This window comes from Calonectris borealis, chromosome 11 (genome assembly GCF_964195595.1).
Source record: "Calonectris borealis chromosome 11, bCalBor7.hap1.2, whole genome shotgun sequence".
Classification (NCBI taxonomy): domain Eukaryota; kingdom Metazoa; phylum Chordata; class Aves; order Procellariiformes; family Procellariidae; genus Calonectris; species Calonectris borealis.
In genome coordinates this window covers 11,067,763-11,084,554 of record NC_134322.1, presented here as the reverse complement: position 1 = coordinate 11,084,554, position 16,792 = coordinate 11,067,763, and the positions used below count along the sequence as shown (strand labels likewise).

The window sequence follows — 16,792 nt, the reverse complement described above, 5'->3', positions numbered from 1 at the left end:
GCAAAAGCATTGCAAGAGTTGTTCCTTTATGCTGCATGTCATGCGAGGTTGCTATTCCAGACAGAAACATACTGAGGTAGGTGACAACACCTGAAATTTTTGTGACAAAAAGAGGCATTGAGTCATCCATTTCATCCAAGAAAATCTCCCCAGGCAACAGTTACAGCTGGTTGATATAACAGGGTCCTACACCTAGAGACTTGCACAAGTAAATGAATTGACTGCTAAATCAGGAAATTGGTAAGCCAGGGAAAGCCCAGTTAAAAGTATTTGAGAGAATGGCTGGGCCTAGTGGAGTGCTTAACATAACACTAAATTTCAAATAAATACCCGAAGTTCATGGTTAATTTTTATATTTGGCTGAGGAAGAAATGTGAGGAACTGTACTTGTATAAGATTTTGTCAAGAATCACTTGGAACTTTTTTTAGTCGTGTAGAGATTCATATTATGCAATGCTAAATACAAACTGGGATGAGTATTCTTTTTTTTGGGCTCTTTGGATCTTAAGTATGACTAAATACAACTTTGAAGTAAAAACACATAGACACACAAAACTTAAGGCCAGAGGTTTCATTAGCCCATATTGTCCAACTTCTTAAATACCAGAGATCGTTACCTTTTATTCTCACTCTTGTGTTTAATTCATTAGTGCACTGCCACTGCAGTCTGCAGCAGCCAAGGAGACATTCTGGACCCTGATCAGATTATTTTCTGATTCCCTTCACCCTATGGTTATTTTCTGTTCTCCAGCTGTGACAACTTTACTCCATCGTAGTCACTCAGATGCTATTACGTGCTATGTATGGAAGAAGCAACATTTGCCCATAATTTGTTTAGAACTGCATTAGAAAAAAGAAGAGTTGTACTTATCAGAAGAATAAAGGGTACAGGGGTAGCTCTGTTGTGAATCAGTTAGCCTTGTCAAATAATAATTACTGTATTGTAACTTCATAATAAACATTAGCTATAGTGTTTGATAAACAAAGCTTGTAAATTATTTGCATTCTAAATCTTTGGAAAATGCGTCTAAGAGTAATCACGGTTCTAACCACTGGGAAAAAAGTCATGTGATCCATGCCAGCAGCACATTTTTGTTGAGCCACTGAAGAATCTCCCTGCATGAATCTTTGGTAGAGGTAGGATTTTTATCATGTATCAGTATATAAATTCAATAGAATGAACAGCATCTCAATTTTTTTTTTTTTTTGAGTAAAAAATTTGACTAATGCCACGGTGACCTCATACAGCTATGTTTTGCACTTTTGGCATTTTGGTTCACCGCAGCTAGTAGATAAGAAGGATACGTGTCCAGCTGTAAAGAAATAAACAGTCTAATCATACTGCTGAAAATGATATGGTGCTGTTCCACTTCTGGTTCATCTTGTTTCCTCTTGTACCTTTACTGCGGGGTGAATGTGCAGGTTATGCTATCGTTCAGCTAAACAACTGGTTAGTAATGCCATGCCAGCTACAGAGTCTCTGGCTTAAGCCAGCTAAGAGATGATTCTCTCTGTGGAGCCGTAAATGTGAGTGGCAATGGTGAAATCAGGAATTGCATGAAAACAAATTCTTGGTTTGTTATTCTGTGGTTGGCAGTTGGATTGCTGCATCATACAATGGACCCTATAAAATGCAGAAAAAAGGTGATGTAACAAAGAAAGTGTTAATGAACGCTACTTTTCATTAAGGTGTATGGATATATGCTTTTCAAGGTTTGGGTAATGTCAAGTTGTATCAATCCAGAAGAAGTAGCAGGAGGCATTTTGCATGTCTGCTGCTGTGTACACATGACTATCCTGATCAGTTTTGTGGGGACCAAGTCCGTGGCTCTTTTCCTTTCTACTGGCTATCTCTGGAACAAACGTAGCAAGAAAAGAATACTCTGGAATTTTGCTTTCTTCAGGTTATACAAAACAAGAATGAGACTCCTTGTGGGCTCCTCTCTGCCCAGGCAGGGAGACCGCTCTTTCAGAGCTGGCCAGCGGTCAGTGTAATTCCAGTGTTTAAAAAGAAGAAAGAAAGTTTGAGTCATCATGACATAATAACTCATGTAACACTTTCTGAGGCAAACCAGGACTTTTCTGACTCTCTTACAGCTGCACGAGCAGCATATGTCAAGCCCTCACAAATTATATGCTCTTCTGTATCATTATTTTGTTTCACTTTGAGCTTTCTTTAATAAAGATCTTACCATGTGGAATTATAGAGCGGTTAGGCTAATTTCATCTTGTAGGAAGGGTATTTGAAAGATTTTAACAGATTAGAAGTAGTATCTAGTAAAAGCATCCTTCAGCCTGATTAGTTGTATACACATGGTTTAGGAAAAAAGAAGTCATGCTTCACTAGCCTTCTGGAACTCTTTGAAGATAACACTGCCAAGATAGGGTATACTGTAGACATTATATTTTTAGATTTTCAGGAGTCATTTGATAATGTTTTACCCAAGAGATTAACGCCTAAAGAGAGGGGAGTGAAGGGACCAGAGAAAAGTTTGCTCATTAAATTGAAAAGTAGGTCTAAGCAAGAACAATGAGGAGCTAAAAATGGCATTTTTACAGACTAGGGGAAACAAAATTTGTAAGGCTGCAGCACTTCTGTGTATCAAGTTAACTTGTTTACGTAAATGGCTTGGATGTATGTACTCTTTTGAAACTAAAATAGGCTCATTATGTTTCATTTGTAGTGCTAAGAAGCCCTAACAGGATTTGTAATCTCAGTGTGCTGAGCACTGTATATGTTAAGAGACTGTCCCTGCAGCCAGGTAGACACTGTAGAATAAAAGTAGAAGAAGGGGAGTGTTATTTTTCTGATTACGTAGAGAAGGTTCTGAGGCCTGGACTGACTTGATCCCAGCCACAGAGTAAAATCAGTAGATCTGATGAGTAAACACATTTTCTTAATCATGAGACCTGATTTCTGATTTGGAGATGATACTTCATAGGAAACAACAGTAAATTCCAAAGAACAGTGAAGTACTGAAAAGCAAGTATTACCAGCCCAACAAATGTGAAATGCATTTCCAAATAAATATACATTCTAACCAGAAAAGATATTTAATGTTTATTGTAAAAGTATATCTTTCAGCATAACTTATGCATCTGTAAGAAATGTAATTTTTATATATAAATGACTTTGAAGAACACATTTAGAGGAGTTACCTCTCCATGATGTAAAAAATCTTGCAAAAAATGGTGCAACATTCCTAATTAAAACTTGCTTGGTTGAAGTATAACTTTCTAAGTTACAGCCATATCTTAATTATTTCTATATGTTACAATAAAATAACTAAGCTGCAAAGAGCACTTATTTTGGCCCGCAGCATATAGGTAATGGTACAGCAGTGACAAATTGAGTGAGTATGAGAACCACTATGTCTACAAGTTTGGTTTGAAATATTAAACTTTGCAAGATGTGAACATGACCACACACATCAAAAGGATGTTCCAAGATGCTGGCCGCCTCTTTCTGTTCATCCACTTCCCAGCATACTAAGCTTAAAATCGAAGTGTAGATGACATTTTCAAAGGAATTGCCTATACTGTAAAAAAAAAAAAATTCTCTTTTTAGACTAGAGATCTGTCTTGCATTCCTGCATGCCTTTTACCATATACCTGGTTTAAATACCCTCTTTTGAAAAATGAGACCCTACCCTTCTGCTTTGTTTTTGAGTGCCTAAGAATCCTGCCTGACTACGCTTCTGATACAGGATCCAAATTTACTCTTGCAAAGGAGACTTCATAAGACTTCAGCATAGATAATCCTGATTTACTGTGCTATGAAATGGATGAGATTCAGATCTGTCATCTTAAAAAATATTGCTCCTCTCTTCCCATTCTGCTTATCTTCCCCACACTTCACTGAGAGTTCTTGGAACTACTCAATGCTCCTCTCTGCCTGTCCGTAGTCCGCTTGCTTTGTGCATATCGACATATAACTGGCACGTAACTGTGGGAACAAATTCTTGTGAGGCAAGTTAGGGTGGTAGTTTGTAGTATTTGGTACTGCATGGTTAATGGTTAGGGTATATGCTCTTACATCTTGGTAAACATAAGGTAATTTTAGGTAGCTTGCTACTCAATGAAGTGGGCTAAACCAGAGGAGAAGAGTGCACGCATGAATAGTTACCATGGATTAGCTAACACACTGTAAATTCTTACCTTTTCCTATGCTTGGAAATAACTTGTTCTGGTTGCTATGTCTAACTTGTTGAATGACTGAGTGATTGTAGGAACTAATCCATTCATTACCTAAAAGAGCTCTTCTTTAGCTGGAGTTGTGCAGGCTAAGGATTTCGATCTTAAAGACAAAGGCTTTAATCCTAGTTCTTTATCAATGTGACTAATATAATTATGTATGTTTGAGACCATCATATTCTTTATGCAAGATTATGGCAGTAGGGTCTTTTATAATAAGACTCTGATACAGACCTTAGCCATGCTTAGGTTGGAAGTGCCACACCTCTTCTATGGCATAAATAGGTATCTAAGTTAGAAAAGCTGCTCAGTGTGCTGTTATTGCTTGTGTTATGTCCTAAAGGAACATGAGTCAATCAATAATTAAGCCACAAAGTACTGCCTGTTGACATGGCAACATGTTCACAGATGTGACGTGAACTTAATGTCCTTCTTTCATGTCTCCTGTGAAAGTAAAAGTCTCCTAAGCTCAGTAACAAAGAAACGGAGCCGGCATTGCCAGGGAAAAAGGAGAAAATGCAAAAATTAGATTATTTCTTTTATAAAAATGGATGCCTTTGAACCTCTTCTCTCTCAAATCTACTGTATAAATGGTCTCTCTTTTTTTTAGTACAAGGACCTTTCCCTAATCAAAAAATCCCCAATTGTTTATTGCCAAATCCTTTTTAGAAGCATGAAATGAACTTCCTTACGGATCGTTTTCATGATTGCTTCTTTCCCATGTACTTCACCCCACCCACATTTTTTAATGGAGCTGAAGTGAACACAACTCTTTTAGGTTACTTCTGTTTAGGCAAAACTCTGTCTAGCTCCAAGAATAACAGTAGCTGCTGCACCACAGATTAAGGGTTGGCATGAAGGTCCAAATGTGAAGTTGTCATCGTTGGTTGATGCCTGTTGTTCTGACAACGAAAGAAGAAGCACGAGTGTCGTGGTTTAACCCCAGCTGGCAGCTAAGCCCTACACAGCTGCTTGCTCACTCTGCCCTGGTGGGATGGGGGAGAGAATCAGAAGAGTAAAAGTGAGAGAACTCGTGGATTGAGATAAAGACAGTTTAATAGGTAAAGCAAAAGCTGCACAAGCAAGCAAAGCAAAACAAGGAATTCATTCACCACTTCCCATCGGCAGGCAGGTGTTCAGCCATCTCCAGGAAAGCAGGGCTCCATCACACGTAACGGTTACTTGGGAAGACTCCGAACGTACCCCGTTCCTTCTTCTTCCCCCAGCTTTATATGCTGAGCATGACGTCATACGGTATGGAATGTCCCTTTGGTCAGTTGGGGTCAGCTGTCCCAGCTGTGTCCCCTCCCAGCTTCTTGTGCACCCCCAGCCTACTCGCTGGTGGGGTGGGGAGCAGAAAAGGCCTCGACTCTGTGTAAGCACTGCTCAGCAATAATGAAAAACTCTCTGTATTATCAACACTGTTTCCAGTACAAATCCAAACATAGACCCATACTAGCTGCTATGAAGAAAATTAACTCTACCCCAGCCAAAACCAGCACGAGTTTGTGTGACATCAACTTCTGTACGTTGGGATCGTATTTGCTGGCTGTTTCTGCAGCTTCTCTGCACGTGCTCCCGCTCTCACATTCTCTTCACTTGCCAGTTACCCTATTCTCCTCTTGGCTTGCATGTCTTTCTTCCAAGCTTTCTGCAAGCAGATGTTAATAGACCCAGCCAACATGTTTTGTTTGCCACATGTGTTGCTACCTGTGTCACAATGGGTGAGGTTCTTTTTTCTTTTTTTCCAGGGCATCTTTTTACTTCTGCCTCAGTCGGTCTCTTGATCTTTCACACATTAAAAGTTTACTACACGTTTTTTCCTTTGGGAGCTTGGTGTCCTCCACGCAGAGGACATGTCCAGTCCAGCAAAACTACGCTTTTATAAGATTGCTTCAACACTGTTTGTGCAACCACTTTGCAGAACTTTGTTATTCATGATTTTATCTTGCCACTTGATATGCATAATAGCTTGAAGGTGCCGTTGATTAAATTTTTCCAATGCTTTGATGTACCAGTACTAGCATTTCCATGTTTCTCAGCTCTAGAGTGAGGTAAAAGTGTAGTGCACTACAGAAAAGCTACGGTTTGGTCTTATGTCTAATAGTGTGCTAGTTCCAGATTTATTGGACGTAATTCTCCAACTCAGTCCATCTAAATGTACAAAAACTAATTGATGTATAAAAGCCAACTGTTTTGAAACTCATGTTAGGGAGAAACATTACATGCAGGGTTTATAATTCTAATGTGTAATCCTTGCCCTTTAAGAAATCAGGTAACAGTTTTGATAACTTAAATTTTATAAAAGTACAAATCTCAGCTGCAGGCTACTGCACAGCTGGGCAGTCTGAAGGTTTGGTGGACCATATACCCTTCGGCAAGTATTAATCCTAACCTTCAGACATAAGATATGTGGAAAACTAATACACAAGTTCAGTGGTAAAAAGAGACAGACAAAATTGCTGAGACAGCAAGATGACCTCATACTTCATCAAATATGTCCCTTCTTTTATCCTTTGCTGTTTTCTTTTTAATGTATTTGCTTTAGTGTCCTATGCGATTTCAGATCTCTGAGCAAATGAACTTTTTATTTTTAAACAAGAAGCCTCTTCATGCTTGTATCACTTTTCAGATCAACTTTGATAACAAAACTGTACTCCAGCAATATATTTTGGGTAGGGTCAGGAGCAATTCAAGAACTTAAGGTCCTTAACAGCATTTTGGGGTTTAGATCTGGGCAAAATGTGCAGCTGAATGACATGTCTGCTGTGCCCTTAATAAATAAATTGCTCACTGGCTGTGTTGCTTGCAAACTGACAGCCTTTAGGCAATGCCCGATTGTCCTTTGTAATATTTGAAAGGCAGGTTTGGTTGAGCTGAAGAAAAGGGCCCAAATCTCCACTTTAAAATACTGACATGGCTTCTACTTTTGCTATTTTTATTTACTGAAAAAATAATACTCTAAGGCTCTTTACCTGGAATTCTTCTGTGACTTTTTAACACACAAATCAGTTCATAAACCTTACAATACATATAATTTACAAACAAAAGCTAGACATTTAATGGGATTTCTGCAGGCACGTTATAATTATACCTGAACAATAGTCAACAGGGAAGGGAGTGATGGTAGCACCATTAGGAAAAGAGAAGCATGACTGCTACCTATGCAAGACTTAACTTGATGGGAACTCAGCTATTCCCATGGCAATTCAAAACACTGAAATTATACTGATTTAGTACTTGGTGTGCAATCATGACACCTTTACTTTTTTTTTCTTTTCTTTTTTTTTTTTTGTAGATCTTACTTGAAAAGTATCACATTGACATAAGTGGGTCTCGTTTCTGGAAGAGATTTATCCCAGGCAATAAAATTGGAAAGATCAGCCCCTTACAAAAGAAATGAATATGTGCAATACCTTTAGTTCACTATCCAGGACACGCACTTTGTTTTAAAAAAATATGGTAAATTATTGTATTATTGAATGCATCCAAATCTCTTCTAAGCTGTAAAGTATACTTTATTCTGTCCTTTATTACTTAGAGAGTTTCATTAATTCTGCAAATTACACTGTTTCTCTGTTTCATTCATGTGACTTTAATAGCCCCATCTGCTGGCTGAGCACCAGATGAGAGAATTAGTACATACCTTTGAAGGTCTCCTGTTCTAACAGGGCTTCCATGAACTTGCTACTGAAATGTTCTGGGCTTTTTTCCTCAGTAAGACATAAGACAGAAAATTGGAAAACTGCATTTTATAGACGCATATTATCTCACAATGCTGTGGAGTTTATTTTGTGTTTACAAAGTTCTTGGTTTCTGCCAGTGTCAGTCTGCTTTGTTAATGATAAATATGCACTTTTGTTGTTGTAGGATCTTAATTTCCTAAAACAGTTTGCTGAAGTGAAAAGGCATGAAACTGTAGAAATTGGAAGAAAACATCAGATTAAACGTAAATGGCAATGCTCACTGAGAAAGGAACTAAGCAAAGATTTGCTTTCAGGTGCAGTGCATCAGTAGTACTGAGACTGTGTTATGTTCTGCAGAGTTTGTCTTATTGCTACTCTTCCCTAGGCATCCATTTATGTTGAAGATGGATACAGGGCAGAAGAGACTCTTGCCGTGACTCAGTAGGCTCATTTTCATGTTCTAATGTCCTTTCAATGGAAATAAATGCCACAAATCTCCCAGAAATAATGAGGGAGGCTTGATTCATCCCCTCATTCTTTAAATGGAACTAGACTGCACTGCTTTTTGAGGGAAAGCTTCTGATGTTACTTGTACAGCCATGGTACCACTTGTTCTACATGGATGTAAAGGAGTAGCTCATAGGATAGCTAAGGAGTATGAGCATGTGTTTCTTGTGCATCATTGAAACTGAACACAAATTTGGTATTGCATCTGCAGATTGTCCCGAGTAAGTATTCTTACTATAAACCTGTGATTTATCTATGTATTAATACAGCAAAAGCACATGAATAGACTTTAATTTGTTAAAGAATTGAAAAATATCTTATATACAAAAATATATTTTCCACAAAAACTGTCAAGTGACCTGGGAAAGGAAAAGGAAAATCCTGAAAAAAACAACGTTGGGAGAAGATGTTTGTTGGAGGGGTGTCCCAGGATGCAGACATCTGATTGTGGTCTCTCTGAAGAAATAAAAACTTGAGGGGGAAGGGAAAAGAATTAATGAATGTACCTTTGCTACAGTCAATAAGAGAGCCTAAACTGCATTATAATTTCTGATGCTGTCCATTGCAATAAAGATCATCTTAATTCTTTTGCAATGTGCAGCAAAGAGAACTTTGCTGAATAAGAGCAATCTACCTTTTTCCGAAGTTTGTTCCAGTGACTGAAGACAGAGAGAATGATTTAACAGAGCTTAAACAAGTACTGACAGAAAAATAAGTTACCACAGCCATCCTATTAGTCTGTTGATTCTGGTCTGATAAGATACTTGGATGTTTTTTAGGGCAGTGAAGTCTACAAAAGCAAGACAAGTCAAAATCAGTTATGATGTGATGGGCTCACCAATATAGCAATCCACATTTTCTTACGACTATGAAGATGTTGAGTCAATCTTTGCAAGGAAATTTCAGTGAAATTATTACTCTATTAGTAAATTGATGTTTACAAAGCCTTGTGAACTCAGATTGATAAGTAAATGTTATCTTTGCTTGTAGCCTGGTCTAAAGATAGAGAGGGAATGAGTATCAGAAAGAAAGAAAAGATTTCTTTCACAAAGATGAAGTACAGGATTGTGTTCATGCTCTTTCAAAAGCTCTTTCAAAATTCAGTTGCTGAAATTTTCAAAATACCTAAATGTTTCAGGTGAGTCTTACTGAAAGTCAAAAGGGCTTGTGGTCCCCATTCACATAATTGCTTGTGAAAATATCAGCTCCTATCCTAGTTCTGTAATAAATACCACATGACTTAGAGGACCAAAGGATAGCTTCCTTTTAAAGATCATGCACACATACTAGCATACCATGGAAAATTTTCTGCTGATGTCAGTGCAGAAGATACAACACAGGATGCTCTCAACTGCATTAGAACAACACAGATGATTTGAAAAGGAAACCTGGGAAATACATTAATTATATGTTCAAGATCAGCATTTTCCAGTTGGTAGGAGTGTTCATGTAATATCTTTCTTATTGTGCAGGAACCTGCTCTTTTTCCTTCCAAATGCATTTAACATAGTGACCCAAGTTAGTCCACTCTGATGCAGCTTTACCAGCTGCTGTACTGTTTCCCTCCTGCAGAGGTGTTCTTTAATGAACACATGTTTCTTGGTCATAGGTAGTCCGCTTTATGCCTGACTGCATTTCTTTACAGGCTTTGAAACCCAAAGCCTTAAGGCACAAGTGCCATAAGTATACTGGATGGAAGCCTGATCCTTCAGTGGACAGCTCAAGTGATTATGAATACTCACTTGTGAAATCCTGAAGCGATATAACCAAAAGGACTGGTGGATCATAAAACTGATTTCTGTTTTGAAAATAATTTATTCAATTTAATCACACAGTTTTCAAGTTAACTGAAAGATTTGTAACAAATTTTCCTGTATACCTTGAGAAATAGATACATATATAAAGGTCTTACAAAAATAATTGTAACTTTTAAAATATCACATAGAGACATGTAGAGTGGTAACCATCAAAGAAACTATAGCAGGCCTTAAACTTTGTTTTGGTAGGGTTGGCAGCTAACACTGACCATTTCTTCTCAGCAAAGGTCTGGATTTGTCTTTTCCTAACACTAGCTAATCCTTGCTCTCTTCTTCAGGAACTGTGTTCACATCTTTTTGCATTCACTTGAAGAACAGGTGGCTCAGATCAGCCAAACCTTAATCCTAGTAGACCTTGAACTTACTGGAACACTGTTGCTCTTCCAGTGGGCTTAGAAGTTTTCTTTCTTTTTCCTGCCATTACTATGATTAATAATGATCTTGACACACAGACACAGATGTGCTCATATATACACTAATAAACACAAATAGGAAACATAATAGGTTAAGATGTTAAAACCAGAAATCAGTCAGGAAGGCAGAAAACAGCAGTTTTTTTAATGTGGTAAGACAAAAAATCATATTTTTACTAAACAAAGGCAGAGTTAGTATTTTGGATAGTCTTACAAGTCAGAAACAAATGCTCTTCATTATCCATTGATTAAAGGAAAGACAATTTCCTAATCTACATTAATTTACTGAGCAGCTGGACAAAACTCCAAAACTTTAAAAAAATTATTACCAAATGTTTTGAAATATACCGTGCTTTGCCTGTCCTAAGTCTGAATGCTGCACAATTTGATTATCTGAGATAACCAATTTGTACTCAGAGTAGCACAGAGCCTATGACAACACATCTCTTGTTACTATCCATACTTAGTTTCTAAAATCCTAAACTGCCCACTATGAGTTTTGAGTACTGAGACCACTTACAGACACTTTTCCAAATTATGACTCATTACATTAAGCCTTCTTTTCATGAAACTCTGCTTAACTGTGCATGTGCTGATTGTTTTCTTTGTCATCTGACTTTCAGACTGGTTACTGATCTCCTTTGATATACTGTACATGACATCCTAACAAAACCAAGTCTTTAATCAAAATGATGAGGATTCAAATGTGTGCCACTGTCAGACAGCAGGGTAAGGCTAACATGCAGCAGATGTGTACTTGCAGGTCAGATGGAAGGAATGGATTTAAGACATACAGTTGGTACAATCTTTAGTTTAACCCTAGATCTGATTTTAAAACTCAGGCAGAACATTTTCACAATGAGCTGTGTTGGTTTTAACTGTCAGCTGGCAAAAGACCGGCACAAATATTTTGTACATGGGATAGACCTGACAAGCCTTGAAAGTCATAATCTAGAAAGCAACAGGAATCCGTTGCAGGGAAAGAGACAAATGGCTCTGCAACTGTTTTTTGCTTTATGACAAAAATCAGCTGCATTAGTAGTTCTGTGTAAATATTTTCTCTTTCATGCTGCTGATGTACAAGATGTGGAAAAGTAAAAGACACAGCCACAGGTGATTGCTTCTAACAGATTTCATTAATGCAAGCACAAAACACTGAGATTGCATAAATGAAATCTGCAGCTGCGAATCAAAAATAACACTCCCTGGTTAGTCAATTAAGGATCAGGAAGCACCAAGAGCAAATATGTCAGAATATGATCTGTTGTAATATGGTTTAGAAAAGAGCTTGTGAATTTAAACATTTAATTGTGTAAGCTGAACTTTTCTCAAGAAAACAATATATAAACTGTGGGATAGACTGGCATGTTTTCCTCCTACACATATGCAAAAGTTTTCATCTTAAAACATAGTGTCAGTCTCACTGAGCTCAATGGGAATTGCGGTGCTCTTTCTAAGAGATGCTTTGTTGCAAACCAGTTCTGAAGTAACTGATGCCAGTAGTGTTTAAGCTACAGCAGGATTAATTTTCTCAAATTTGTTACAGACACTGGAGTTATAGTAGTAAAGTGTTCAGGGCACTGCTATTTGTTAGGGAAAGAGTTACCAGATAGTATTTTTACTTCATTATAGGGAAGTACAGTAGATATAATTTAATGGACTGTAAAAGGAAAGAGGCAGGTTATGCTTTTTGTTCTGCTCTGGGAAAATAAAGATTTTTATTTATTTATTTATTTATTTTTAAATATTTATTTTTATTTAATATTTATATTTTATTTATTATTTTGATTTTGTAGTGATATTTATTTAATACTGTTGATTATGAACTGAAGAGTCCTATCCCCCCACTGCTATTGGCAGATGCCAAGAATTTGTGGATTCAGGCTGTGCACTGGCTAACTGTAAGATCCACAAGAAATGCTGATGGTAATAATAATGCTCAACTGAATAAACAGTTAAGCACATCTTAACAAGTTATCATGTTAATGAGACCAGTAGAAATACTGAGATGGATAAATTAATCAGGAGCTAATTCCTGAGTCCTGCTCAAGAGCTCTGAGCACAATGTATTGTTTTGGGGATACAAAGGAACCAGAAAACTAGTAGGTATCTCCAGATGTCAATTCCTCTTGAATACAAACTTTTCATGTACAGCATTTCCAACAGTGTCACTAGTGTGTATGTCTGTTGATCCCCAGCTGAAGCATCAGTCCTTTGATGATTATAGGTAGAGGGATTTAATTCATAGCAACCCTAACGGTGCTCTAACATATACCAGACAATGAAATGGCTTTTGTCAGCCACGAGTTTGGGAAAATGTTACCATTTGCAGCTTAATCTTTCACTGAGAATAGTTTTTACTCTTGGACAGAGGTGAATGAGTCCACTGAGGTTAATGAATTCATGAACATGAGTCAGAGATGCAGATCAAAACTCTTGCCTTTATCCTCTTACCGTATATTGAAGTACTTGTAGTCATTGCTTTCCTTTTACTTGGAGAGAATAGCATAATGATTGCTTTTTTTAAGGCATCATAAGAAAAGTATCCCTATTGTTTAGTGATACAGCATGAGTCTACCAAAGCATGAAATTTGTATCAAAAATGAGTTTCAAGAGCACTCAGAGACTACAGGGCCCAGTTTTGTACTTGGGTGCCCCACTCAAAATCAGTAGAATTATTTTCAGAAGAAACCTCATGTGTGATCAGTACCATTTCCTTTGCGATGGTGATGCTTCATACATTGCAGTTCATCTGCACCCTCGGATCTTTGGGCAAAGAATGGAATCCAGTTCTACATTTTTCCTTATTCTATTGGGAAGAATTTTATTGAAGTTTTGTATGAGAAAGGGTAACTACTGAAAATGTAACTTCACCTTTGTGATCTTAGCACATTTTCTTCAGTTTTGTTCAGCACGCTGGAAACTAAAAACTGGAGGTCACGATGAGAATGTGCACCATTATCAGAGAGTAAAGCATAGAATGCAAATGCACAGTGCTGTAGTAGTTGAGGATGGGAAATTTATTTCTGTCTTTGTGACCACTGTAGTTAGGATATACAACATATACCTTAATAAGTCAATATATTCACATATTGCTGAAGAGGTATTATGTTCCATAGTATTTATATATATTATCATGGAGCATTATGGCATGTCACCAGGTAGTCCCTATTTTATTCTATTAATATACTCTGATATGTGATATACTGTAACTTCAAGCATCTGTATAACCTAGAAGGTAACTTATGCCACCTGTGTCCAACAGCAGTGAATGCCAGTGGAAACTCCCTATTTTACTATTGCAAAATATTCTAAACTGAGATCCTGTTCTTGGTGACATCTATGCAATGGTGCAGTTTGTAGCAGGGTTGACATAGCATGGTCAGTGCAGGATTTGCCTTTAAAGTGCACTGTGGAAAATTTCTGGTTTAGGCTATAGATGTTCTGCAGAGAATATTGTCTTAGCTCTCACTCTTGTCATCTTCGGTTTCTGTAATTGAGTATAGACCCACTGACTTCTGACTGAGCATCTAACCTAGATATCAGATTCTCAGATACACATTCTTCTCTTAAAAATCAAAAAGGAAGAGTTGCACATTATTGATAACCACCAACTACACACCTTCCCTGTGATGAAGAATGTTGTCATAAGTCAACACCTACACTTCTGCCTTTTAATCTTATGTCTCTGTACAGTCCACGATAATAATATCGGCTACCTCCTCTCATCTACCTTATGATTCTTCCGTCCAGGACCTCAAATCTTCCACTTGTGCTTTCTTGTCCTCTCTTGCTGTCCATACACAGTATCCTGAGGTCTCATTGCTGTACCTAATTACTAGCTGGGCAAGAGGCAGCATGTCCTGTGGCTGGTTATGAGCTGTATGTGTGTTGATTGTCCAGCTGGTAAGCCAGACAAAACAGAACTTTTGAGTTCATGTTGCAGTTTTTCCCTTAATGAGGCCAGTCATCTATCTAGTCATCAGTTTTCATGTAGCTGGGTAGTACTTAATATCTTTGAGATCACTGCTCTTCTATCAAATTTGTTTGAGATTGGCCAATAGATTCAAAAGTTAGTGGGAAAGACAGAAAACACAGTTGCATAAGCTTGGGATGATCAGGTTAGGAACACAGTAATGCTTTCTGAATACTAGACTAGGCTAGTGCACTACTTAGGTGTGTACTCACTAGACTAAACTAGACAAACAGATTCAGAGATCAGATAGTTTCCTAAACACTGTAAATAACGCTATCCCAGGAATGGATCCTGGGGAGACCTGCTTATGTCAGCATTGCCTCACCTTCCACATTTTGTATCATGGAAATAACTTTGAAACTAGGACAGTCTTTAAGGCTAATTATACTAGCATCTAGGGGGAAGTTTTGGCATTGTGGAAATGTGCAGCGGAATCCCCATATGGAAATGTGCAGCGGAATCCTTGGGAAAGGATTTTTGAAGAAGCTGTAATAAATTCAGTTGTTTCATTTAGTTCTTTATTGAATGGGAACTATCTATGGAGTGCTGGTTGTTCAACTGGTACATATTTGTCCTTCAAGTAGGCAGAATATGTAACTGAATTTTATTTGAGATTTGAATGCTCCTATCTACTTGCTCCATAAAAGATCACCATCTTGGAATGACCTCTGTTATGCCAAAGGGAACAGCCCAATCCATTTGAACAAAGTGTGTTGTATGAATTCTTGCTATAAATCTGCTGCAACCAGTGGTTACAAGTTTGACCCACAAATTTTTTTTTTTTCTATATGCGTTCTGTAAACAATATTTTAAAAATACTCATTAAACTTCTCCTTAATATCAACACAGTAACGTAACATCCCATGCTTGAACTTACTCTATGTAAATTGATTCATATAAAGATTCTGTCTGTGAATTTCTTTGTGTAACAAGTATTTGATGCCTTGATTCACCAATGATGATCACAGTTGATGGTCACAGTTGATGTCTCAGTGCTGTTCAGAGCATTTTGTTTATTTTTCTATTTCTGATTGTCAGGCTTAAAAAGAATATGATTTCTCACTAAACTATGGTGTTGTGCTAGGCATGGAGATAGATATATATGCGCATACATATGTATGTATAAATTTGTATGTATGTTTTGACTGGCATAGCAGTACACGTCAGTTAACGGTAGGATCAAATCTTTATTCAGTTTTGAGGATAGCATATCATATGTCCTGGCTGTGAAGAGGCCATAGTCTGAAGTTCTTTGATATAATATTTCTAATGTCTTTGTAATGGCTGTATATATACAGTTTTTCATTAAAAAATCATAATCTTTACTTCAAAAGAAGAACTCTTACCAAAGAGCCTTTTATGCTGAAAAATTTGTGAAGATGCAAATTAGTCAAAGCAAAATGAATGCCTGCTTGCCTTAATGAACAGATAATTCAGTTCCTTTGAATTCAATGTTATTGAGCTGCTTCTCTCCAGTCTTACATGATTTGTATTATGTGATTTGAAACAGCATGAATATACAGACACATTTACAGGACTGTTCCTGTAGCAGCAGGCAACTATGGTTAGTTTAGTTGGAACCACTGTCTTTAATGCACTGTTTTAACTAGATTAACTTATACTCTTACCTAAAAACTCAGGTAGGACTTGCTGGAAAATTCAATTGACTACATTTGTCTTTTAAATTGAAAACTTTTTAAAATTTAGAATTTATAAGGGGGTAATTCATTTATAGAAGTGGTAGACTTCTGTTTACTTTACACAGTAATTAATTAGCCTGATTATAAATAGCAAACATTTTTAAAGTCTTCTGCTATCATAAAGCAGTATGTAAAGTCAGCATTATATAGTATAAAAATGTCAAACAGAATTCCATCTGTCTCTTGTAGTTCCCTGATCACCAGAAACGCCTGTTTCTCCATTTTTCTTCTGAAAAAAAAAAAAAAAAGAATTTGTGACCTTCTTTTGTGCTAAAATATTTCATTATTCAATTCCCATTTTTTCTTTTTTAAAAAATATTCATAGGCAGATTACAAACTTGAAGGTGCATATATTGGACTCACATAAAGCCTCTGAGGCAAAATGCATCTATTTCTTCAGCTTAGTTTATGGAGAGGCAAAATAAGTCAAATGTGTGAAATTCAGATTCAAAGTTCACAGAACAAATCAAATGAAAGCTCTCTGAATAACCCAAATAAT

General features: G+C 37.1%; 1 protein-coding gene across 1 annotated transcript in view; it reads right to left on the bottom strand.

The window, feature by feature from the left end:
* BNC1 (basonuclin zinc finger protein 1) overlaps positions 1-16,792 on the bottom strand; it is a 126,549-nt gene that overhangs the window by 78,731 nt on the left and 31,026 nt on the right. The gene's annotated exons all lie outside the window — the stretch shown is intronic.